At 41.5% G+C, this 25,019-nt stretch overlaps 1 protein-coding gene across 2 annotated transcripts in view; it reads left to right on the top strand.

Annotated features, from left to right (window-relative positions):
- Positions 1 to 25,019, top strand: part of LOC114647862 (tyrosine-protein phosphatase non-receptor type 22-like) — a 164,416-nt gene that overhangs the window by 344 nt on the left and 139,053 nt on the right. The window lies entirely within an intron of this gene.

Raw genomic sequence — 25,019 nt, 5'->3', positions numbered from 1 at the left:
AGTGACCACTCTGGGAAGAAATGACCCCAGCAGCCTATACTGACGTTTAGGGGACGAAGACCAACAACAGTGACCTCATCCTTTGTGAGATACACAGTAGGACCACAGCTGCTCGTGGTGTTAAACATTCTGCATTGGTTGACTATTGCATAATACATGACCTTAGACATTCATAGGGATCGGTGTTTGACTCAAGGCCCTCAGCTACTTAAAGTGGTCACAGAGAAAAACCTAACAACAAGTGGCCATGCTGAATAAAGTATAGTGACCACTAAGTGAGAAAAGGTCTCTGCTGCTCATGGTAAGCACCTTGGTGTACTGATGGCAACAGAAGACATGGCATCAGGTGTCTATAGAGACCACTACATGAGGCAGAACTTCTGTGTGAGATATGTGAGGAACATAGCTGATTACACTGACCACCGTTCAAGATATGACTACATCTTTACTGTTGAAGATATATTCTAAGGTTTATAGAGTCCAATATATGACATAAAGCTTAAGCCAGGTATTGTGACCACAATTTACTGTGTTCAGTAAATAATGTAAACTTCTATGCTTCAGGTGTTCATAGTGACCACAACAATAAATATGACCACTACACAAAGAGCCATAGCTGGTTAGATTGTGCACTTTGTGAGACACGACCATAACTACAAATACTGGTCACTATGTGACACAGGCCAGCAGCGCCTATGACAATGACAGTTACTCACAATCACCTCTCTGTGACACAGAGCCAGAACTGTTTGCAGTGACCACTAAAGAACAGAGTAAGCACTGCGTATACTGACCGCTCTCTCAAGCCAAACACAGTGGCATTGATCTTTGTGTAAGTTAAGGCCTCGGGTATTTAAAATGACCACCACGTGAGATAAGACCCCATGTGTTAATACTGACTAATGAACTGCGAAGTACAGTCGTGCTGAGCGTAACATAAAACGAGACCTCGAATATTAGAAGAAAACCAAAGCTGGGAAATAAATCTATCTATCTATCTATCTATCTATCTATCTATCTATCTATCTATCTATCTATCTATCTATCTATCTATCTATCTATTATATAGTGCCTTTCACATTATCTATCTATCTATCTATCTATCTATCTATCTATCTATTATATAGTGCCTTTCATATCTATCTATCTATCTACCTATCTATTATATAGTGACTTTCACATTATCTATCTATCTATCTATCTATCTATCTATCTATCTATCTATCTATCTATCTATCTATTATATAGTGCCTTTCATATTATCTATCTATCTATCTATCTATCTATCTATCTATCTATCTATCTATTATATAGTGCCTTTCACATTATCTATCTATCTATCTATCTATCTATCTATCTATCATACTGTATAGTGCCTTTCAAATCTATCTATCTACTATATAGTGCCTTTCATTATCTATCTATCTATCTATCTATCTATCTATCTATCTATCTATCTATCTATCTATTATATAGTGCCTTTCACATTCTCTATCTATCTATCTATCTATCTATCTATCTATCTATCTATCTATCTATTATTCTGTATAGTGCCTTTCAAATCTATCTATCTACTATATAGTGCCTTTCATTATCTATCTATCTATCTATCTATCTATCTATCTATCTATCTATCTATCTATCTATCTATCATACTGTATAGTGCCTTTCAAATCTATCTATCTACTATATAGTGCCTTTCATTATCTATCTATCTATCTATCTATCTATCTATCTATCTATCTATCTATCTATCTATCTATCTATCTATCTATCCATCTATCTATCTATCTATCTATCTATCTATCTATCTATCTATCATACTGTATAGTGCCTTTCAAATCTATCTATCTACTATATAGTGCCTTTCATTATCTATCTATCTATCTATCTATCTATCTATCTATCTATCTATCTATCTATCTATCTATCTATCTATCTATCTATTATTCTGTATAGTGCCTTTCAAATCTATCTATCTACTATATAGTGCCTTTCATTATCTATCTATCTATCTATCTATCTATCTATCTATCTATCTATCTATCTATCTATCTATCTATCTATCTATCCCACTTATTTTCTTTCGTTGTAGCTGTTCACCTTCTCGTCTATTTATTTTTTGTAACCAATACAGGAAAAAAATACTAAAGCCGCCTACAGTGATCATGGGGTGGTATGTGACAACAGCCTCCCCACATGACAATTCTTCATACCTCATACTGACTTTCGAGAGGTCCATGTCACCAGCCGCTGCTGCAGCCATCACATTAGTTTGGCATATCAGCACTGGCTCCCCCTTGTATTGCACAATGGGACCCACCATGATCACTAAACTGAAGCAAGTGCTAACAAATAAATAATGCAAGATGGCCGTGCGTTGCTTACACTATAGACCAGAAATGTGCAATTTGCTAACTCAGACTATGACGAGTGGTCTTACATGAGATGACAAGATCATGCCACACATTTTCCAAGATGGTTACTCATGTAGGATTTAGACATCATGTAGAATTAGGGAAATCCCGGATTGCAGGCCCCCCCAGCCTAGTAGAGGGACTGAGCTTTGAAAAGATCTGGACTTGTCAAAGGCAGAAGTGCTAATCTGGTGTGTGTGTGTGTGTTGTGAGTGTGTGTTTTTAGGCTTGGAGATGCGCTCTAAATGGGAACTGAGAGTTGCTCAAGCCCCATAGACGACAAGTTTCTTCAACAGACCCCTCGATTGTAGTGCATTTGCTAGTGTGCTGCTAGGTGCGTCTGCTGGACATTGACATTGGTGTTAATTGTCTTCTATCTGATAGTAGTGTTTTTTGTTTTTATTTTTTCTTTTCTAGCTTAGAGTTTTACATAGAGGACTTTGACACTGTGATGAATGCTCAGAGTTCTGCACATTCGCATTTTTCCATTGCCCCCCTACAATGTGAAGTTGTGACCTGATTTGTTTCACAGTCACTCTGATGTTCATGGAAAATGTAACAGAGGGCTTAGGTGACGTGCGGAGTTCACTGAATCACGGTGGAAATCTGTTCATTATGAGCAACGCTAGAAGCCAAATTTCCATGAGTAGTCATTGCTGGGTCCTAACAGGCCAGGGGTTACGTGTGAAGACAGTCAGCTCTCCTTTAAGAGTCTGTAGACAAATATACTCACAATAAATAATGAAGATAAGTGCAACCTTCTCATCAACTTCTGAATTCAATTGTCAGACGCGTTGGCCCCACAATCAGCCTTGTCGGCTCACTAAACATGTCAGAGAAATAGGGACCACTGTGAAGCCATCCAGGAAGTGACCTCTGGGTTGGTCTGCAAACTGAAGAGCATGCATGGCGTGTTTGGAATGGTGGAGGTTGCTTGGCCATTCTACCAGGCTAATAAACCACAGGAACAGTGCAACAGACCAACAAGTGTCATGGCCAGTCCATCAGACAGGTGGGCTGCTAGGCACAGTCAACTGAAGGAACTGGTCTCCATTAAATAAACGAGCCAGTAGGACGGACTGACTGTACAAAGGGTGTAGCTGAAGTGGGTTCCACAGACAGCCAATTCAAACTTAAGTGATGATAAGAATCACATGCTTTTGTTAGTAGTTGGGTTTGGAGGGTCTGCTTCAAATGTCTTACATATAAAATCTTTCAAAGAAGTAACCAATGGAGATTTAAAACATGTCCTGAAGTCTCAAGCATCATGAAAGTGTGGGCTGCATCTGAACACTGGGAGATACGAGAGTAAACCACCTGCTGGCCTGGCGTGGAATTAACTTCTTCTGGTCCTTCTAGCTGCCTCCCATGTGCTCGTGTGTCGCAGGGTATAACTTTCAAATTGCCTTTACTGTTTCGTTACCCTCAAAGCAGTTCATCGTAGCATTTTGTCAATAAATTACAGCGTCAGAGGAATATCGAATCACCCTAATCTATTTATATAAAAGCCTTATACCACTGACTCAATTATCACAAAATCTCCCAAACCATGAGGACTTGGGACTTGAACTTTGGAATGTAAGTTACCCATAGGTGCTCGCTAAGAAACGGTTTAAAGATTTTGTGGTCCAAGCACGAAATTTCTTATAGTTTTTTAGACCCATTCACTCAATTTTTTTCCAAAATAAATTTCTTTAAAGTAAATTAAAAATAGGGTGGCGCAGTGGTAGCGCTGCTGCCTCACAGTAAGGAGACCCAGGTTCGCTTCCCGGGTCCTCCCTGCGTGGGGTTTGCATGTTCTCCCTGTGTCTGCATGGGTTTGCTCCGGGTACTCCAGTTTCCTCCCACAGTCCAAAGACATGCAGGTTAGGTGCATTGGTGATTCTAAATTGTGCTTGGTGTGTTTGTGTGTGTCCTGAGGTGGGCTGGTGCCCTGCTCAGGATTTGTTCCTGCCTTGCGCCCTGTGCTGGCTGGTTTGGCTTGAGCGTGACCCTGTGTTAGGATATAGCGGGTTGGAAAATGACTGACCGACGTTTCATTTTTCTGAAGAGTACAAGTTTTGTTTTGATATTTTCAAGTTTCCACAAAGAGTTTATAATTTGCCATTTATTTATCTTTTTAAAATATTTTAGTTAGGTTATTCCAAGGTATATTAAAGCAATTTTTTTGGGGGGGGGGGATTTTGATTTTCATGCTTTTTTTATTTTATTCTTTGTGATACTTTCTTCACGAATTCTTCTATTAAGTTTATACCTCTTTAAATAAACCTGTAAAACTATGACTGAGGAAGAAAGGATTTATATTGACAAAGTAAAGGTCCCTCACCGTGTGGTGCGGATGAGCGGTGATGGCGCCTGCCTGTTCTCCTTGCTGGCCTACCTTGTGCATGGCACCGCCTCTCTGGCCTTTCAGATGCGGGTTGACATTGTTAGATTTCTTAGGATTTGTAATTTTTTTACGATGTTAAAAATGCCTTGAAAATCTATTTTTAATATAATTAATATTATAACATTCACCTTCATCTATTTTTATTAACAAATAAATTTAGCACTTAATACTTACACAGTCTGGTTACTAAATAATCCCAGGGGTGATGATGGGATCACTGGGGCTTTAGTCCAAAACAAGTTGTGATCATCACTGTTTAAGTCTTCTATACTTAAAACAGCTTATATTTGAGTAAACCATTTCAAAAAATAATTAGTAACCTATTTTGTTTCGTTTATGTGCTAAGTCTTGCTGTATGACCTTTACATGACATATACTGTCACTCTGTATATTTTAGAACACATTTTTCCTGTTGCTATCCCGTAGTGTAGCTCAAGTATTCAGCTAGTCTTTATATATAAAGCCGCCGTGAGGTTATTTTAACTTTAAGGGAGACACGGAGTACACATTTAGTCACTGTAGCATGAAGTGTCACTGAGCCATCTTTCCTAAATTTCTAGATAAGTTGATTTTATTTTTGACTTTTGCGGACATGATCATCATGTCGCTTATTCACTTTGATTTCACAGAGCAGAAGTCAGCTACTGGTGCTGAGGTTCATAAAAGACAAAGAACAGCCACAGAGACGAGTACAGGATGGGGCAGAGACAAAAGCAGACTTTAGCAAATATCAAAACCTTCATTTGCATTCTGGTACAGCAAGAGATGGTACTTACCTTGTATGGAGATCATTAAGTAAATACACCTTATCATTACTACCATGCTAAATAAAGAATATCATTACAAGCAAATCTAATTTCATACCTCTGTTTAGGGTATGTAACCACTAAAGGGATGGGGGGGGCGACACTAAACTCCAAACCACAAGCACAGTAATGCCCAACACGATTCTGGGTTTAAATAAAAGATATTTATTGAACCACCACACCTTCTCAACGAACACCAGTGCAAAGATCAGTCACAAATGCACAATACAGTCAATTTCTTCCTCCTTCCTTCCTCCAAGAGTGTCGCTCGCTGCCCCCTGACTCTCACTCCTCGATGTGAAGTGGCAAGTTCCTTTAGAGCTAGTGCCACAGCGTGTCCTTTTGGAAGCACTTCTGGGTCATATGGAAACCAGGGAGGTTCTTCCCCAACAGCGCCTTCTAACTGAAGCCAGGGACCCCTACAGCATTACACATCCAGACTTCAGTTATCATGTATCCTTGGGGGTGTCCAAACTGGGATGCCACATAAGCTTCACTGCCACCTGTCATATGGGGAATGGAGCTGCTCCTGGCCTCCAGCTCTCAAAGGTCCATCGTTCATATGACTCTGGCCGGGCGAGAAGCTGTTTCCTCATCATCTGCCATTCACTCTGGCCTCCTCTCTGGGTAAGAAACAACAACAACAATAATTTATTTATGTACAGCCCAAAATCACACAAAGAATGCCTCAATGGGCTTTAACAGGGGCCTTTGTAACGGCGGACTCACTCTCCCTGGACGGCAGCTACACCACCAAGACCCGTGGCCTGGCAAGCTGAGGAACGCTAGACCCGACAAGCCTTACTTCTTCCAAATGAACTTCCCCAATCAACAAAACAAAGATATGCCAAAAGATAAATAATATGTAAAATAATAAAGTGAGTATATATTAATAAAAAAATAAATTAAACAAATTCCAAACAATATATCGTATATACTCACGTTTAAGTTCTCCCGTGGATAAGTCAGGACTTGATTATACCGTTTAATTGCCGGTATTTTATAATGTCGGTCATATAAGTCGAATGCGTAAAACTCACAGTATTGGTCCCAGAGATTAGATAGATAGATAGATAGATAGATAGATAGATAGATAGATAGATAGATAGATAGATAGATAGATAGATAGATAGATAGATAGATAGATAGATAGATAGATAGATAGATAGATAGATAGATAGATAGATAGATAGATAGATACTTTATTAATCCCAAGGGGAAATTCACAATTCATATCATATTCATTATGATATGCTAACATCCACCTGAGAGAGTAACCATGGAGCTCACGGCCTTTTTTACTATGTATTGTGCCTACGTGACCACACCAGAACTATTCGGAAGCAACGTTTGCACTGATTTGTGTTTTTTTTTGTATCTCACACCCTCATACCCCTTTATCGTAAGAGCATCCCTTATCTACGGTGGAGCGTTCGATCAGAAGAAAATATGAAGCTGGTTTTAAATTAAACGTCATTGAAGTAGCGAAATAAATTGGTAACTGCGCTGCTGCAACAAACTACGATGTGTCTAAAAAGCTGGTGTGAGATTGGAGGAGGCAAGAAGATGTAAAAAAAAAAAAAATTAAATGTCATATTTTTGAACGGGCGTATAAGTCGGGGTCTGATTTTCTGATCATTTTGTTTTTGGGTTTCAAGACCCGACTTATACGCGAGTATATACAGTATATCACACCCCAACCAGCCCCAACATAACACTCAACTCCAAAAATGACCGTTGGAATGTAATAATAAATAGGTGCAGCAAAATGTTAATATTCAACACGAGCCTTCCCTTGACCCCACACTGAACATGAAATCAATAAGACACAGGGAAAACACGAAATGCATATAAGTGTCCAGAGGATTAAATGGAAGATGAATAATGTTTGTGAACCTTCTTCAGCTGGAAAAGTGTCCTACAGTGATTATATATGGTGTGGTACCCGGATGGGGGTGGTTCCCAGCTGGGATGCCCAAGAAGACCGGAGGAGGGCTTGTGCCTCCTCCAGACCTCGAGGGGGCGACCGCCCTGGGGGACACAGGTACAGAGCTGGGAAGCTCGACCCTGTAGGGGCCCATGGTCACCGCCAGGGGGCACCCCAATACCTGGAGAACCCTGGACCCCAGCATTTCCGCCACACCAGGAAGTGCTGGGGGGAAGAGGAACAGGGACACCCGGAGTGCTGCCGGGGATACAGCCGGCACTTCCGCCACAATGGGGCGTGTCGGTGGGAGATTGCTGGGGATGCACCTGGAGCACATCCGGGTGCTTATTTAAAGGGGCCGCCTCCCTTCAGAGGATGACTTGAGTCGGGAGCGTAGTTGGATGAGGTCTCTGGAGAGGAGAAGGAGGCGGTCTGAAGACTGAGAGAAAAGGCATTGTGTTGGCCAAGGACTGTGGGGTATTGGGGTTTGTGAGAGTGACTTATTGTAATTTGAGACCCTAAATAAGCGTGTGTGGGGTAAATCTAACGTGTCTGCCTGTCTGTGTCCGGGTCATATTCCACAATGGGTGAAAATGATGCCTTGCTCCTCTCCCCAAACAACAAGAAGGAGTCTCAACGTGCTTATCCTCGGTACATCGGCGTAGTCCCGAACCCCGGGTTTTACGTTGCAAAGGTGAAGTTGTCAGGCGTTGAAAGTCGCGAGTTGAAAAAGGTGTAAGTGATCTGGGTCGATTTTTTCTCCTGGCTCTGCAATGAAGTATTGGTATAATAAAACAGGATATATATTTTTTTTTTCTTTTTGTCCTCCTGTTTAAATAGTGAATGACCTGGATGTAGATGATGGGATTGACAGGACAAATTATCATGAGGGACCACGGTGTTATCCTACCCCCCTTTGTTTCCAGGGGACCATATTTACATAGACATACAGACCATGTAAACAGGACAACGCTACTAATGATGTGACTCAGCACAAAATACATTTATGATGACATTAATCATGTAGCACCACTACATATTGACTCCCTAAGAAGCCAAGATAAAACTCCTAAAAAAAAACCTTGTAGGGAAAAAAAGGAAGTAATATTGGGAAAGACAATTTAGAGAGAGACTCCTTTCCAGGTAGGCTGGGTATGCAATGGGTGTCAAAAAATGGGGCAAATACAATACAATACACAGAACAGAATACAAGTAATCATCTTCACAGATCTAGAAGGCCAATCTATCATGACCACCTCAGGAATACAATTCAACAGTACAAACTACAAAGAAAAGTACAAGAGTAGATGATATCACGTATGAGGATTCAGATTTGTTCAGAGTCCTGGAGACCTCAGCCCACAAGCCGCCTGCACCCCACTGGCCATTCCACAAGCTGAGTTAGTGCTGAGCCAACCAATCAGATGAAAGGACCTTCTACCCAATGATTGCAGTCTTCCTTTATCTGAGATGACTCTTCCATAGGCAGGCAAACAACTTGACATTAGGGCAGTGGCACCAAGTGCAACATTTGAGTACTGAGAAGAGAAACAGAATAGGCGAGCATTAGTAAGAAATTATAAATATGCTATTACTTATGTTTTAGTGCTGATGACTAACAACAGAGATGCAATCTGTACAGTTAATCAGCAGCTCTAGTCAGGGTGTGCTAAACTGAAGTTGTGACTCTTCAGCTGGGATTTGAAAGCTGAGACTGAAGGGGCCTCTCTTATAGTAGCAGGCAGACCAGTCCACAGTTTAGAGGCCTTGCAACTAAAAGCTCGACCTCCCACTGTTATTTAATTAATTCTTGGAATCCTAAGCAGACTGGCATCTTGAGATCTTAATGTGCATTCTGGTTTGTAAGTAGTGATAAGTTCAGGCAAGTAAGCAGGACATCAGCTATTTAAGGCTTTCTACACAGTACAACACCCTAGTACTATGTGAAAAGGAGGATTTTGATATTTGCCCTAAACTTAACTAGGAGCATGTGTAAGGATTTAAGAACTGGAGTTATGTGTTTGTATTTTCTCCTTGTAATCATTCTTGCAGAAGTATTTTGGATTAAGTAAAAGCTGCATAAAGGACAATTTGAAAAGCGAGTGAACATCACATTGCAGTTGTCAATCCTACTAGAAATAAATGCATCAATGAATATCCCAGTATCCCACATATTCACAAAACGTCTAATTTCCCAACATTTTTAAGATGAAAGAAACATGTTTTGAACAATTTTGTAATGTGCGATTTAAATGATGTGCTAGAGTCAAAGATAACACATGGATTGCAGGCTGATTCATTAAAACTAATGGCGACTCCAACTGAGTTAAATGATGATAAAATATTGTTGCGATCAGCATCATTCCCTCCAATAATTAACACCTCTTTTTAAAGACAAGTCATTTTCATCCATCCTCTCTTTTAATTCACTAACACCTGCCCGAGATGCCTCTTCTTCACTTATAAGAAATACTTAGACATCCAGCCACACCTACGTCTGACCCCGCCCCATCCGTGTCCCATCTGAGGTGCACTTGCTTCAGCACCCGCAATTGAAGACGTTTCACTGTTATGCTGTTTGAAGCTTCTGTCAAATGACTAAAGTTGGGTTGAGAGCATGAGCGTTACCGCACCCACCACACAACGAACCACCTGAATTGGGACCTGAGTGACTAAATGAAAAACAAATGAAATATACAAGTTGGTAACCACTGTCAAGGTCAAATTCACACAGTAAAATAATATATACGGTTTGTGGTGCACAGAATCTTTCTCTGTTTTTCTATTAGACGAGTTTGCAAATTCAGCAATTTTGAAATTTCAAAAATGCATTTGGCACACTGAATTCAAGATACCTCAATGCAAATTGAACTGCCCTGATAAAGAATACATGTGCAGAAATTTCAACAAAATTGATGCACTGGGAGACTAGCTGTTTCATGCAGGCAGGCAGGCAGGCAGGCAGGCAGACAGACGTATGTATGGTAGGTACTTTTCACATTATATGTGAATGCCCCTCAATCCCATTTATTTCAACAGTGGGTCAAGTGCACCAACTCCTCTAGAAAACCAAAGTGCCATCTGTCACCCTGTGCTGCTTCACAGAAGATCTAAAGGTTATAAATACCTTGGAGTTCAGCACTGAAGCACCGAGGCAGAGCTCTTTCTAACAGCGCTTGCTCAACACCTTCATCTCACTTTCTTTTGTTGCAAGATGTACCATACGGATATCTACTAACAGGGGAGCTCATCATCTGAAGAAGATAATACAATCTAACTTTCTCAAACCCACTTAATCCAATGCATGGGCAGCTCTTGTTGAAAGGCTGGAATGAGCCCTGCACAGGGGGTCCCTCTCAGGGTCAGGTTCAGCATTGCTAGTTAACTTCATGTGGATGAGCTCTGACTATTGAAAGGAAAATGAAGTACCCACAGAGTAGGGTCGACTGTACAAATATCACACACAATGATAAGACGTGGGAATGGAATCCAGACTCCTTGACCTATCAGGTATCAGCACCAAGCTTGGCAGCGACATGCTTACTTTATGTTAGGGTTGGGCAATGTTGGAAAAGGAGGGCTGCCCTGGCTGCAGGTCTTTGTTCCAACCCAATCTCTTCATAAGAAGTCAGTTATTACTGCTGAATCACTGATTGCTCAAGTGACATTTTAATGTTTCATTTACGTTGTCTGGCTTGTCTCAATTTCCCACCCTCAATCACTAATAGTCTTAAAGAGTTGAATTGACAACCTTTTAACTGTATCCTTCTCAGCAACTGAGAAGAGAGCCAGCAGTTCTCCATCTCACTATTTTCCATTTCCACCTGCATGTATTCATCGGGCATCTACTTAATAAAAAATTTGGAAGGAAAATGAAGAGAAAAAAGTGAAGGACTGAGAATTACTCATTTGTAGGAGGCATCAAATCATTTAGATGACTTCCTTGGAAATGAAAAAAAATGACGATATAAGAATGACCTGACATTGCAGAGTCAGAAGAAGCCATAAAATTTAATAAAATCTGATACTGGTAAGGATTGGTGTCTAATTAAGCCACTGGATTAGCACAAAAACCTGCAGCCAGTGTGGCCTTTCAGGATCAAAGCTGCTCACCCCTGCTGTATGCCTTTTTAAACTGGTGAGCAAAACTCAGAGTCTCTTGACTTGATTAGTCCTTAAAGCAACCTGAGAGAACAATGGAGAAAACTCCATCCATCCATCCATGTAAGTGTAAAAAGCTCATGATACTGTAAAATAAGTAGAAGCTGAAACATAAAGTGCCCTGGTTATACAGAAGTATGCCGAGACTGCCAACCCTAAGTGTACATCCTGTTAACTAAATCAATTCAGATGATATTTTTATACGTGTGAACGGGATCCCTAAATGGAAATTTTTGTTTATGGGCACTGGATGCCCAAATGCATGCCTGGGAAGCAGTGTTGTCATGTCATTTTCTAACCCGCTTAATCCAGACCAGGGTGGCAGGAGACTATCCCAGCTAGAATAGGGCAGGAACAAACCCTGGACAGGATGCCAGTCCATCTCAGGGCAAACACACATCCACTCACACCCACCCTAGGGCCAATAGAGTGGGAGGAAATCCACACACACATGGGGAGAATCCAAAACACAAACTTTGGCAAGGCGACAGTGCCACCACTGCAATACTCAAAAGGGGCTGTCGTGTCATTTTCTAACCCACTTAATCCAGACCAGAGTCATGGTGGGCACTGGGGAAAATTCCACCTAGCACTGGGCATAAGGCAGGAACAAACCCTGGACAGTGTGCCAGTCCATCTTAGGATGAACACACGCACACACCAAACACACACTAGGGCCAATTTAGTGTTGCCAGTTCACCTAACCTGCATGTCTTTGGACTGTAGAAGGAAACCAGAGCACCACGGGGAGAACATGCAAACTCCACGCAGGGAGGACCTGGGATGTAAACCCTGGTCTCCTTATTGTGAGAAAACAGCACCACCACTCCGCCATAAATGGCATTGTGAGAGACCAAATTCAAATTTTGGGGCAGCACACAGTGGTCTATTATAATAATTCTTCACAGCCCCAGAATCCGGGGTTGAAATCCCACTTTAGTAATTCTCTGTATTTCTGCCATGCCCATGCTGCTTTTGCGTTGGTATTTCCGTTTCCTCCTACTTCCAAAAGAAGTACAGGTCAGCGGAGTCTAAACTGTCCTGTATGAGCAAAACAACAACAACATTTATTTATATAGCACATTTTCATACAAAAAGTAGCTCAAAGTGCTTTACATAATGAAGAAAAGAAAAAGACAAAATAAGAAATTAAAATAAGACAACATTAATTAACATAGAATAAGAGTAAGGTCCGATGGCCAGAGAGGGCAGAAAAAACAAAAAAAAACTCCAGCAGCTGGAGAAAAAAATAAAATCTGTAGGGGTTCCAGGCCACGAGACCACCCAATCCCCTCTGGGCATTCTACCTAACATAAATGAAATAGTCCTCTTTGTAGTTAGGGTTCTCACGGAATCACTTGATGCTGATGGTCATACAGACTTCTGGCTTTTAATCCATCCATCATTGTTGGAACATCATGGTACTTTGAGTAGATGCGCCACCACCAAAAGGACACCGGAAAAGGAAACAGAAGAGAGGGTAGGGGTTAGTGCAGATTTTAGAGCCACCGTGAATAGTTATTATAATGAATTGGATATACAGAGTATCAGGATTAAATTACAGCGAAGTTATGAGAAGGCCATGTTAAAGTAATGTGTTTTCAGTAGTTTTTTAAAGTGCTCCACTGTATTAGCCTGGCGAATTCCTACTGGCAGGCTATTCCAGATTTTAGGTGCATAACAGCAGAAGGCCGCCTCACCACTTCTTTTAAATTTTGCTCTTAGAATTCTAAGGAGACATTCAGTTGAGGATCTGTGGTTACGATTTGGAATATAAGACGTAAGACATTCCGATATACAAGATGGGGCGAGATTATTTAAGGCTTTATAAACCATAAGCAGAATTTTAAAGTCAATCCTGAATGACACAGGTAACCAGTGTAGTGACATCAAAACTGGGGTGATGTGCTCGGATTTTCTTTTCCTGGTTAGGATTCTACCAGCTGCATTCTGCACTCGTTGCAAACGATTTATGTCTTTTTTGGGTATTCCTGAGAGGAGTGCGTTACAGTAAACTAGTCGACTGAAAACAAACTTGTGAACTAATTTCTCAGCATCTTTCAATGATATAAGAGGTCTAACTTTTGCTATGTTTCTTAAGTGAAAAAATGCTGTCCTAGTGATCTGATTAATATGTGATTTAAAATTTAGATTACAGTCAACAGTTACCCCTAAACTTTTTACCTCCGTTTTGACTTTTAATCCTAATGTATCCAGTTTATTTCTAATAGCCTCATTGTATCCATTATTGCCAATCACTAAGATTTCAGTTTTATCTTTATTTAACTTGAGAAAGTTACTATTCATCCATTCTGAGATACAAGTTAAGACATTGTGTTAGTGCATCAAGAGAATCGGGGTCATCAGGTGCAATTGATAAATACAGCTGTGTGTCATCAGCATAGCTGTGGTAGCTCACGTTGTTCCCTGAGATAATCTGACCTAATGGAAGCATGTAGATTGAGAAGAGCAGCGGACCCAGGATAGAGCCTTGTGGAACACCATATAGAATATCATGTGTCTTTGAGTTGTAATTACCACAACTAACAAAGAATTTTCTCCCTGCCAGGTAGGATTCAAACCAATTTAAGACACTGCCAGAGAGGCCCACCCATTGACTAAGGAGATTTCTAAGAATATTATGATTGATGGTGTCAAATGCAGCACTCAGATCTAAGAGGATGAGAACAGATAAATAACCTCTCTCTGCATTTACCCGCAAGTCATTTACTACTTTAACAAGTGCAGTTTCTGTGCTGTGATTTGTTCTAAAACCTGACTGAAATCAAGAATAACACGTTTATTGAGGTGCTCATTTAACTGCATAATGACTGCCTTCTCTAGAATTTTACTTAAGAAAGGCAGGTTAGAGATGGGTCTAAAATTTTCAAGAGCAGAGGGGTTGAGATTATTTTTCTTAAGTAGGGGTTTAACTACAGCAGTCTTAAGACAGTCTGGGAAGACCCCCGTATCTAATGATGAATTTACTATGTCAAGAACATTATCAATTAGCACACCCAATACTTCTTTGAAAAAATTTGTTGGTATTTGGTCAAGGGCACAGGTGGAGGGTTTCATTTGAGAAATTATTTTATGTAAATCAGGTAAATCTATCCTAGTGAAAGAGTTTAATTTGTTTGTAACGGAGTACTGGGGTTTAGGAGGATCCTTAGTGTTGGGGAGATATACTATGTTATTTCTAATATCATTAATTTTTTGATTGAAAAATACAGCGATAGCCTCACAGGTTTTACTGGAAGTACTTAGGAGGCATTCCTTTGAGTTACCTGGGTTTAATAGATGATCAATTGTCGAAAATAAGACTCTGGGATTACTAGCATTGTTATTTATAATCTTAGAGAAATAACAGCGCCTCTCAAGATGGACTGTGTTATTGTATTCTGTTATTTTAACTTTTAATATTTCATAGTGGATAGTTAATTTAGTCTTCCTCCATTTACGCTCAGCTCTACAGCATGTTGTCTTTAAATCAAAAGGCCTGGTGATGGCCTGGCACCGCATTGAGCACTGCTCCTACTTTTAGATTTGATGGTGACAGGGTAAACTCTGGCCCTCTGTAGCATTAAAATAAAAAATGAAGGTTTAGATGGTTTTACAAAGTAGTGCATGAAGCCTAAGCCACATTATGACATTCATGCTAGCTTTGTCAATACAGAAGTAGGGGGTGTCATTCAAGCCCCCTGTCATTTCCTGTAAGGTTTTCACATGTAGGCAAGTCCTGTGCGACACACGGCCTCTGCTTTACATTCGCAAGACCCTCAATACTTCATATATAAACTGTGGATGCGAACCATGAGAATGAAATATTGCAATCCAGCATATTAGATTATACTTGATAAAACTTTATTAACCCAAAGGGGAAATTTAAATGCATACAACAGCAGAAATATAAAAAACAAGAATACAGACTACAGGACAAATAATACAGCCAATCAATAGATAGGAAAGGCACTATATAACTGATAGATAGATAGATAGATAGATAGATAGATAGATAGATAGATAGATAGATAGATAGATAGATAGATAGATAGATAGATAGATAGATAGATAGATAGATAGATAGATAGATAGATAGATAGATAGATAGATAGATAGATAGAGTCATATGAAAAAGCTTGGGAACCCCTCTTAATTCTTTGGATTTTTGTTAATCATTGGCTGAGCTCTCAAAGTAGCGACTTCCTTTTAATATCTGACATGCCTTATGGAAACAGTAGTATTTCAGCAGTGACATTAAGTTTATTGGATTCACAGAAAATATGCAATTTGCATCATAACAAAATTAGACAGGTGCATACATTTGGGCACCCCAACAGAGTTATGACATCAATACTTAGTCGAGCCTCCTTTTGCAAATCTAACAGCCTCTAAACGTTGTCCTCCTATAGCCTTTGATGAGTGTCTGGATTCTGGATGGAGGTATTTTTGACCATTCTTCATACAAAATCTCTCCAGTTCAGTTAAAGTTGATGGCTGCTGATCATGGACAGCCTGCTTCAAATCATCTCATAGATTTTCGATGATATTCAAGTCAGGGGACTGTGATGGCCATTCCAGAACATTGTACTTCTCCCTCTGCATGAATGCCTTTGTAGATTTCAAACTGTGTTTTGGGTCATTGTCTTGTTGGAATATCCAACCCCTGCGTAACTTCAACTTTGTGACTGATGTTTGAACATTATCCAGAAGAATTTGTTGATATTGGGTTGAATTCATCCGACCCTCGACTTTAACAAGGGCCCCAGTCCCTGAACTAGCCACATAGCCCCACAGCATGATGGAACCTCTACCAAATTTGACAGTAGGTAGCAGGTGTTTTTCTTGGAATGTGGTGTTGTTCTTCCGCCATGCAAAGTGTTATGACCAAATAACTCAATGGTTGTCTCATCAGCCCAAAGCACTTTGTTCCAAAATAAATCTGGCTTGTCTAACTGAGCATTTGCATACAACAAACGACTCTGTTTGTGACGTGAGTGCAGAAAGGGCTTCTTTCTCATCACCCTGCCATACAGATGTTCTTTGTGCAAATTGCTCTGAATTGTAGAACGATGTACAGATACACCATCTGCAGCAAGATGTTCTTGCAGGCCTTTGGAGGTGATCTATGGGTTGTCTGTAACCATTCTCACAATCCTGTGCAATCCTGTGCTGCTCCTGTATTTTTCTTGGCCCGCCAGACCTGCTGGGTTTAACAGCAACTGTGCCTGTGGCCTTCCATTTCCTGATTCCATTCCTTACAGTTGAGATTGACAGTTTAAACCTCTGAGATAGCTTTTTGTAGCCTTCCCCTAAACCAAGAGACTCAACAATCTTTGTTTTCAAATCTTTTGAGAGTTGCTTTGAGGATCCCATGCTGTCATTCTTCAGAGGAGAGTCAAAGGGAAGCACAACTTGCAATTGACCCCCTTAAATACCTTTATATCTCATGATTGGACACACCTGTCTATGAAGTTCAAGCTCATCCAAATAATTTGGTGTTACAAGTAATCAGCATTGAGCAGTGACAGGCATTCAAATCAGCAAAATGACAAGGGGACCCACATTTGTGCACAGCCAGTTTTTCACATTTGATTTAATTTCATACAACTAAATACTGCTTCACTAAAAATCTTTGTTTGGAACAAACACCGCAGTACTCAGATGTTCCTAGGAAATGAAAGACATACCACTGTTATCTTTTATGTTGAAAGGAGAGTCAATTATTATGCAGGCTGAGAGGGGTTCCCAAACTTTTTCATATGACTGTAGATAGATAGATAGATAGATAGATAGATAGATAGATAGATAGATAGATAGATAGATAGATAGATAGATAGATAGATAGATAGATAGATAGATAGATAGATAGATAGATAGATATGGCCGAAATTATCGGCACCCCTGGAATTTTCCCAGAAAATTATTGCAGTTACAAATGTTTTTGTATATACATGTTTATTTCCTTTATGTGCATTGGAACAACACAAAAAAATAGAGAAAAAAAGCCAAATCTGACATCATGTCACACAGAACTCCAAAAATGGGCCAGACAAATTTATTGGCACCCTTTCAAAATTGTGGGTAAATCGTTTTATTTCAAGCATATGATGCTCGTTTGAACTCACCTGTGGCAAGAAACAGGTGTTGGCAATATAGCAATCACACCTGAGGACAACCTTTAAGAAGAATCAGGATGAGATGTTGGGTCAATTTAGCAGTTAGCTAAACAAATTAATTTGATGGACTTAATGGTTTCCTTTCATTTGTCAGATTTGTTATGTTTCTAACTGCAGTCATAACTGACCACTGTGAATCCAAAAACAAGGATGAAGTTTGTGATAATTTTCTTGTATTACAGTAATCCCTCCTTCATCGCGGGGGTTGCGTTCCAGAGCCACCCTCGAAATAAGAAAATCCGCGAAGTAGAAACCATATGTTTATATGCTTATTTTTATATTGTCATGCTTGGGTCACAGATTTGCGCAGAAACACAGGAGGTTGTAGAGAGACAGGAACGTTATTCAAACACTGCAAACAAACATTTGTCTCTTTTTCAAAAGTTTAAACTGTGCTCCATGACAAGACAGAGATGACAGTTCCGTCTCACAATTAAAAGAATGCAAACATATCTTCCTCTTCAAGTCAGAAGCAGATGTCAGAGAGATAGAGAAAAAAGTCAAACAAATCAATAGGGCTGTTTAGCTTTTAAGTATGCAAAGCACCGTGGCACAAAGCTGTTGAAGGCGGCAGCTCACACCCCCTCCGTCAGGAGCAGAGAGAGAGAGAGAGAGAGCCAGAGAAAAACAAACAAGCACAAATCAATACGTGCCCTTCGAGCTTTTAAGTATGCGAAGCACTGTGCAGCATGTCGCTTCAGGAAGCAGCTTGCACAGAAGGTAGCAACGTGAAGATAATCTTTCAGCATTTTTAGACGAGCTTCCGTATCGTCTAGGTTTGCGAACAGCCCCCCTGCTCAATCCCCCTACGCAAGAGAGAGAGAGACGGAGAAAAGTAAGCCGGGTAGCTTCTCAGCCATCTGCCAATAGCGTCCCTTGTATGAAATCAACTGGGCAAACCAACTGAGGAAGCATGTACCAGAAATTAAAAGATCCATTGTCCGCAGAAATCTGCGAACCAGCAAAAAATCTGCGATATATATTTAAATATGCTTACATATAAAATCCGCGATGGAGTGAAGCCGCGAAAGGCGAAGCACGATATAGCGAGGGATTACTGTATATATAAAAGACAACGCGTGGAAGTGTGTGTGTCTGTCCAGCCTGGAAGTGAGAGGTGGAGTTGGGGCTTAGCCACTAATAACACAAGCGAGGTGATCACGCCAGCAAAACAAAACCTCAGAAAAAAGACAAAGTCACTTAGCCGCTAACATCGGCAAATCCATTTTATTTTTCCTCCTGCCACTAATGCAGAATTGATGTGAGCACATCGGCAAAGGAATCCTCCTAGGAGAGAGATCCTGACATCTCTACATTTCAGTTTTTTTTCTGACGATTTCAATAGTTTTTAGGACCTCGGGCTTTTTACAGCATGGGCTTACACAGCTAGTGTTATATAAATATTTGTAGTCCTGTGAAATAAATAACAGTTATTGCCTTGATACTGTGGTATAGTGGGTCCACAACTCATGTCATAAAGGCCATTTTTTTAAAATAAATAATCGCCGCACTCGCAAGTTAGTGAGGGGGTGTGGTGGTGTGTGGCCTTGCGGTTCTCGGGGAATGCGTGATGCGGGCGAACCTCACTTAAGTGCACAGGTGAGGAGTTGTCTGCAGCTGTAATTGTTCCCGGGAGTCAGTGATTGCCACAGGTGAATCACGTCCCCGTTATAAAATGAAGCACAAGGCGGCTAGTGGGGAGGAAGAAAGAAAAAGGATGAAAGACAAGAGCTGGAGGTTGCAGGAAGGAGGTGGGGGGCAGGCTCAGGCTCAGGCTCAGGCTCAGACTCAGACTCAGGCTCAGGCTCAGACTCAGACTCAGACTCAGGCTCAGGCTCAGGCTCAGACTCAGACTCAGTCTCAGGCTCAGACTCAGTCTCAGGCTCAGGCTCAGGCTCAGTCTCAGGCTCAGACTCAGACTCAGGCTCAGGCTCAGACTCAGACTCAGGCTCAGGCTCAGGCTCAGGCTCAGGCTCAGGCTCAGACTCAGGCTCAGGCTCAGGCTCAGACTCAGGCTCAGGCTCAGGCTCAGGCTCAGGCTCAGGCTCAGACTCAGGCTCAGGCTCAGGCTCAGACTCAGACTCAGGCTCAGGCTCAGGCTCAGGCTCAGACTCAGGCTCAGGCTCAGGCTCAGACTCAGACTCAGGCTCAGGCTCAGACTCAGACTCAGGCTCAGGCTCAGGGGTGTTTGGCCAACACCTAGGGCAGTTGGTAGTGGTCGCTCCCGCTGAGCATTTAGTAGAGAGCAGGAGTGAGCAGAAGAAGAATGGCAGGCCGCGTAAGGCAGCGGGAGTCGGGGGGCTTGGAAGGAGAAGTCCCAACGTTAGCGTCCTGGCCGTTGGGTTGAAAGCCAAGTCTCGATCTGGAGAGTGCTAAACCAAAGCCAGGGATCGGGAAGCCTCCAGATTGTGTGGGAAGATGGTCAGCCACTGGTAGGGCGACTCTTCTGTTCCAGTGCCCAGATGGCAGAAGCAGGGGAGCCGCCAAGTAAAGAAGACACCGGGCTTTGTGGTTTTTAAAGGATGGCCTCCAGCATTGTTTTAACCTCATTGTTTTAAAGGATTACATTTTTTTTCTATTATTTTTAGCCTCCACTATTTCACTAATTTTATGGATTATTTATTTGAAGACTTATGGATGCACTGCAGTTATTTATTTGAATACTTGTCTTGTTTTGTTGGTTGTTGTTTTAAATAAAAGCACTTGGCACTTTTTTTACAACATCCCCTTGCTCCATTGTTATGCCTCACTGCTGTGCTCATTCGTAACATTACTGACGGTGTCGGGTTCAAGAGCTCCCAGAAGGAAGAGGGGAGCTTGGCGTGAACCGGCATCATCACAGATGCATCCTGGACCTGAGCGCCCGATGATTCACAATATGAACACTAGCCGCTGCGTCACACACACACTATTTCAACATATCAATAATAAATCTGCTGGATGAAAACTAAATGGACACTTTATGTATAGGTGTCCTGATAATTAATTATGTGAGTAAACCAGGAGAAGCAGGCAAAAGGCAAAACAAAAGGAAATAAAACTAAACCGTAGCAACCATAACCCGAATGAGAGGTAAAATCGAGGTCAAATAACGAGCAATAAGTCGAAACCAGGCAATACAAGTAGAGAAAACACATAATAGATTAAAAAGAAATTGCGGATTTTCTCCACAGATCAGATAAGGTTCACAGCAAAAGGCTGACCCTTTATGTCGGTTGTTGATTAAGTCATGGTAATGGCCCCGGAGACCTCACCCCTAGAAATAAGGGATATGACCCTGACAACAGTACACAATATGGCTTCTCTTAGAGGAAAAGGCTACAAAGCATCAGTTTTCAGCCTAAATCGCGACTTTAGGTTTCTGTTATCGGATTGCATGCGGCTCACTCTTTTCATCTTGGTTGTGTGAGCAGCATACCGGTATCTGTGCTCATTGCCTCAACCCTGGTGCTGCTGGGGAAATAATAATGCAGGCATTTTTACTTTAATAACATAAGCACTGTGTTAGCTTACTCATTATTTTAAAAAGTGATCAGGCTACTTAACTAACAAATTATTTTTTTAAGCGTTACCCTACTGCTCTTGAGATTGTGTTGTCGAGTTTAGCGCTACACGTTCAGCTCATCAACATAAAATTAATGATTTCTGAAATACTGAGACAGATTATTTCAACCAGGAGAAGGAATAATGTGATCCCCCAAGCACTTACCACAGGAAATTAATCTTCTGGACGCTTTCCCCTGTGGCTGCTGTGTGAAGCTAACACACTCACAGGTGAACAGAGTGCAGCAGAAATGGGCAAGCTACCAAATCCTTAGGTGTAACCCAGTTACACTTGCAGAGAAATCTACATCTGTTAACCTGATTTCTCTAAGTAGAATAAAGGTTTGCATGGACTTTTAGAAAACCAGGTTTCCGTGAATACTGGATAATTAAAATGCAAGTAAAGCACACTGATTGATGTGGACTCCCAAATACTTGTAGGAGTGCACCACCTTGACTCCACTCCCTGAATAGTGACCCGACACAAGGGCTCTTTGCTGCTGTGAAAGTCAATAAGCATCCCTTTGGGTTTTGTTGATGATGAGTTGCAGACAATTCTCAAAGTTTTCCACCTGACTCCCATCTTCGGTCTCATCCTCCTTTTCAATACACCACATGAGTGCAGAGTCATCAGAAACCTTCTGCAAGTGGCATGACCTGCTGTTATTTTTATACCTGAAGGTGTACAGATTGAAGAGAAAAAGAGACAGGACACAAACAGGCATTGTAAGCTTAAATGTCAATATGACCAAATGCTCTGTCACCATGAGCCATGTGTTGGAAAGCAATGGCCTTCTTCAGGATTCCAAATGATCGTATCTCCCAGGCACCACACTGTAGATCTGTAAGCCTTCAGGTTGTACATTTCTCCAGAGCATCTTCAATGTAGTTAAACAACACATTTTTACCCAAGTATCGTGTCCCAATATTGTTCATTCTGCCCAATAAGTGTGAATTTATTTATGGCCCAGTATTATATTCCTTTCATATTAAGCATTTTTTATGACCTAGATTAGTGGATTATGATGACAATGTGATCAATATGTCACTCAAAGTCCACTCATCTGTCCACTCTTCTGATCCCACTTACACTATATTACCAAAAGCATTGGGACACCTGCCTTTACACTCACATCAACTTTAATGACATCCCATTCTTAATACATAGGCTTTAATATGGAGTTGGCTCACCCTTAACAGCTATAACAGCTTCAACTCTTCTGGAATGGCTTTCCACAAAGTGTAGGAGTGTGTTTATGGGAATTTCTGACCATTTTTCCAGGAGAGCATTTGTGAGGTCAGGTACTGATGTTGGATGAGAAGGTCTGGCTCGCTCACAGTCTCCACTCGAATTCATCCCAAAGGTCTTCTATCAGGTTGAGGTCAGGGTTCTGTGAAGGCCACTTAAGTTCCTCCACACCAAACTCAGTCATCCATTTCTTTATAGACCTTGCTTTGTGCACTGGTGCGCAGTCATGTTGGAACAGCAAGGGGCCATGACAACCTATTCTTAATACATCGGCTTTAATATGGAGTTGGCCCTCCCTTTGCAGCTATAACAATTTCAAATCTTCTGGGAAGGCTTTCAGCAAGGTTCAGGAGTGTGTTTATGGGAACTTCCGACCATTCTTCCAGGAGAGCATTTGTGAGGTCAGGCTCTGATGTTGGACGAGAAGACCTGACTCGCTCGCAGTCTCCACTCTAATTCATCCCAAAAGCGTTCTAGGTGGTTGAGGTCAGGGCTCTGTGCAGGCCACTCAAGGTCCTCCACACCAAACTCACTCATCCATTTCTTTATAGACCTTGTTTTGTGCCCTGGTGTGTACGCAGTCATGTTACCATCCCCAAACTGTTCCTCCAAAGTTGGGAGCATGAAATTTTCCAAAATGGCTGCATATGCTGAAGCATTAAGAGTTCCTTTCACTGGAACTAAGTGGCCAAGCCCAACCCCTGAAAAACAACCCCACACCATAATCCCCCCTCCACCAAACTTTACACTTGGTACAATGCCGTCAAGCAAGTACCGTCTGGCTGCTAGAGCTAATGCTGGCAGCATTAAGCAGATAGAAGGAACTGGCATAGAATGAGGTGCCAGCCACAACAACAGGCACCAATGCTGGGCCGATTTAGAATCACCAGTCAAACTAATCAGCAGAGTAGAGTTGGCGAAGGTGGATGAGCTTAAATACTTGGGATCAACAATACAAAGTAACGGGGATTGTGGAAGAGAGGTGAAGAAGACAGTGCAGGCAGGGTGGAGTCTGTGGAGAAGAGTGTCAGGAGTGATTTGAAAGTGAAAGGGAAGGTCTACAGGACGGTAGTGAGACCAGCTTTGATATATGGGTTGGAGACGGTGGCACTGACCAGAAAGCAGGAGACAGAGCTGGAGATGGCAGAGTTAAAGATGCTAAGATTTGCATTGGGTGTGACAAGGATGGACAGGATTAGAAATGAGGACATTAGAGGGTCAGCTCAAGTTGGACGGTTGGGAGACAAAGTCAGAGAGGCGAGATTGTGTTGATTTGGACATGTACAGAGGAGAGATGCTGGGTATATTGGGAGAAGGATGCTAAGGATAGAGCTGCCAGGCAAGAGGAGAAGAGGAAGGCCTAAGAGAAGGTTTATGGATGTGGTGAGAGAGGACATGCAGGTGATGAGTGTGACAGAGCAAGATGGAGAGGACAGGAAGAGATGAGAAAAGATGACCCACTGTGGCAACCCCTAAAGGGAGCAGCCGAAAGAAGAAGTCAAACCAATAAGCATGTTTTACAACGTGGACGCTGAGGAAACCTACACAAGCAAGGAGAAAGCATGTATGCACCATGCACTAATTTAGCCCCTGACTTCCTCCTCTATGCTTAGTCCTTGCAGGTTTTGCACATCAGATCACATCATTACTTTTATCTGCTTTTGATTTAACTGTCAGAATGGTGTTCAGCTTTAGAAATTAGCAAGACATCTGAGCAGGTTTGAAGAAGCTTTGATGTTCCTTAGTTTCCGCCTTCTGGAAACTAAGAATGAAAATCATGTAACAGACAGCACTGGGCCCATCATTAACCACAAGTGGTTTGAATTGGTGTGTCATCTTTGAGTGTGCTAGAAGGCCACACGTAGGCCTATTTCAAATATTAACAGTGTTATTTAGACTATGCTGAGACTTTCAACTAGGGACAGCATCCATTAAAGTGCAAATTGAGCGACCTGCACCTCAACATCAGTTAGACAAAGGAGATTATCACAGACTTCAGGAGGGTGAAGCCCACTAGCCTTGTGATTGTTATTGATGTTGTGTTGAGGACATAGATGGTCCTCAGGGTGCTTCTGAATGACAGGCTTGAGTGGAGTATCAACACAGTGCCCATCCGTATACTAGAAGGGTCAGAATTGCTATTTCCTGAAAAGAGCAGGTGACCACTCATAGACGTTTACTGACGGAAAAGTCCGGCATTTTGAATGGAGTATGAGTTAAATCAAAAGAGAAATGGCATGCAAAGGTGGAGAGAGAAAGGAGATCGGTGAAAATCAGACCTTAGTGTGCTGAGCCAAATCAGAAGGCACAACTGAATTCCACAGGGCACAGAGATATTCATAACAGGG

Source organism: Erpetoichthys calabaricus, chromosome 3 (genome assembly GCF_900747795.2).
Source record: "Erpetoichthys calabaricus chromosome 3, fErpCal1.3, whole genome shotgun sequence".
Lineage (NCBI taxonomy): Eukaryota > Metazoa > Chordata > Cladistia > Polypteriformes > Polypteridae > Erpetoichthys > Erpetoichthys calabaricus.
This window is presented reverse-complemented; position numbering and strand designations above follow the sequence as displayed.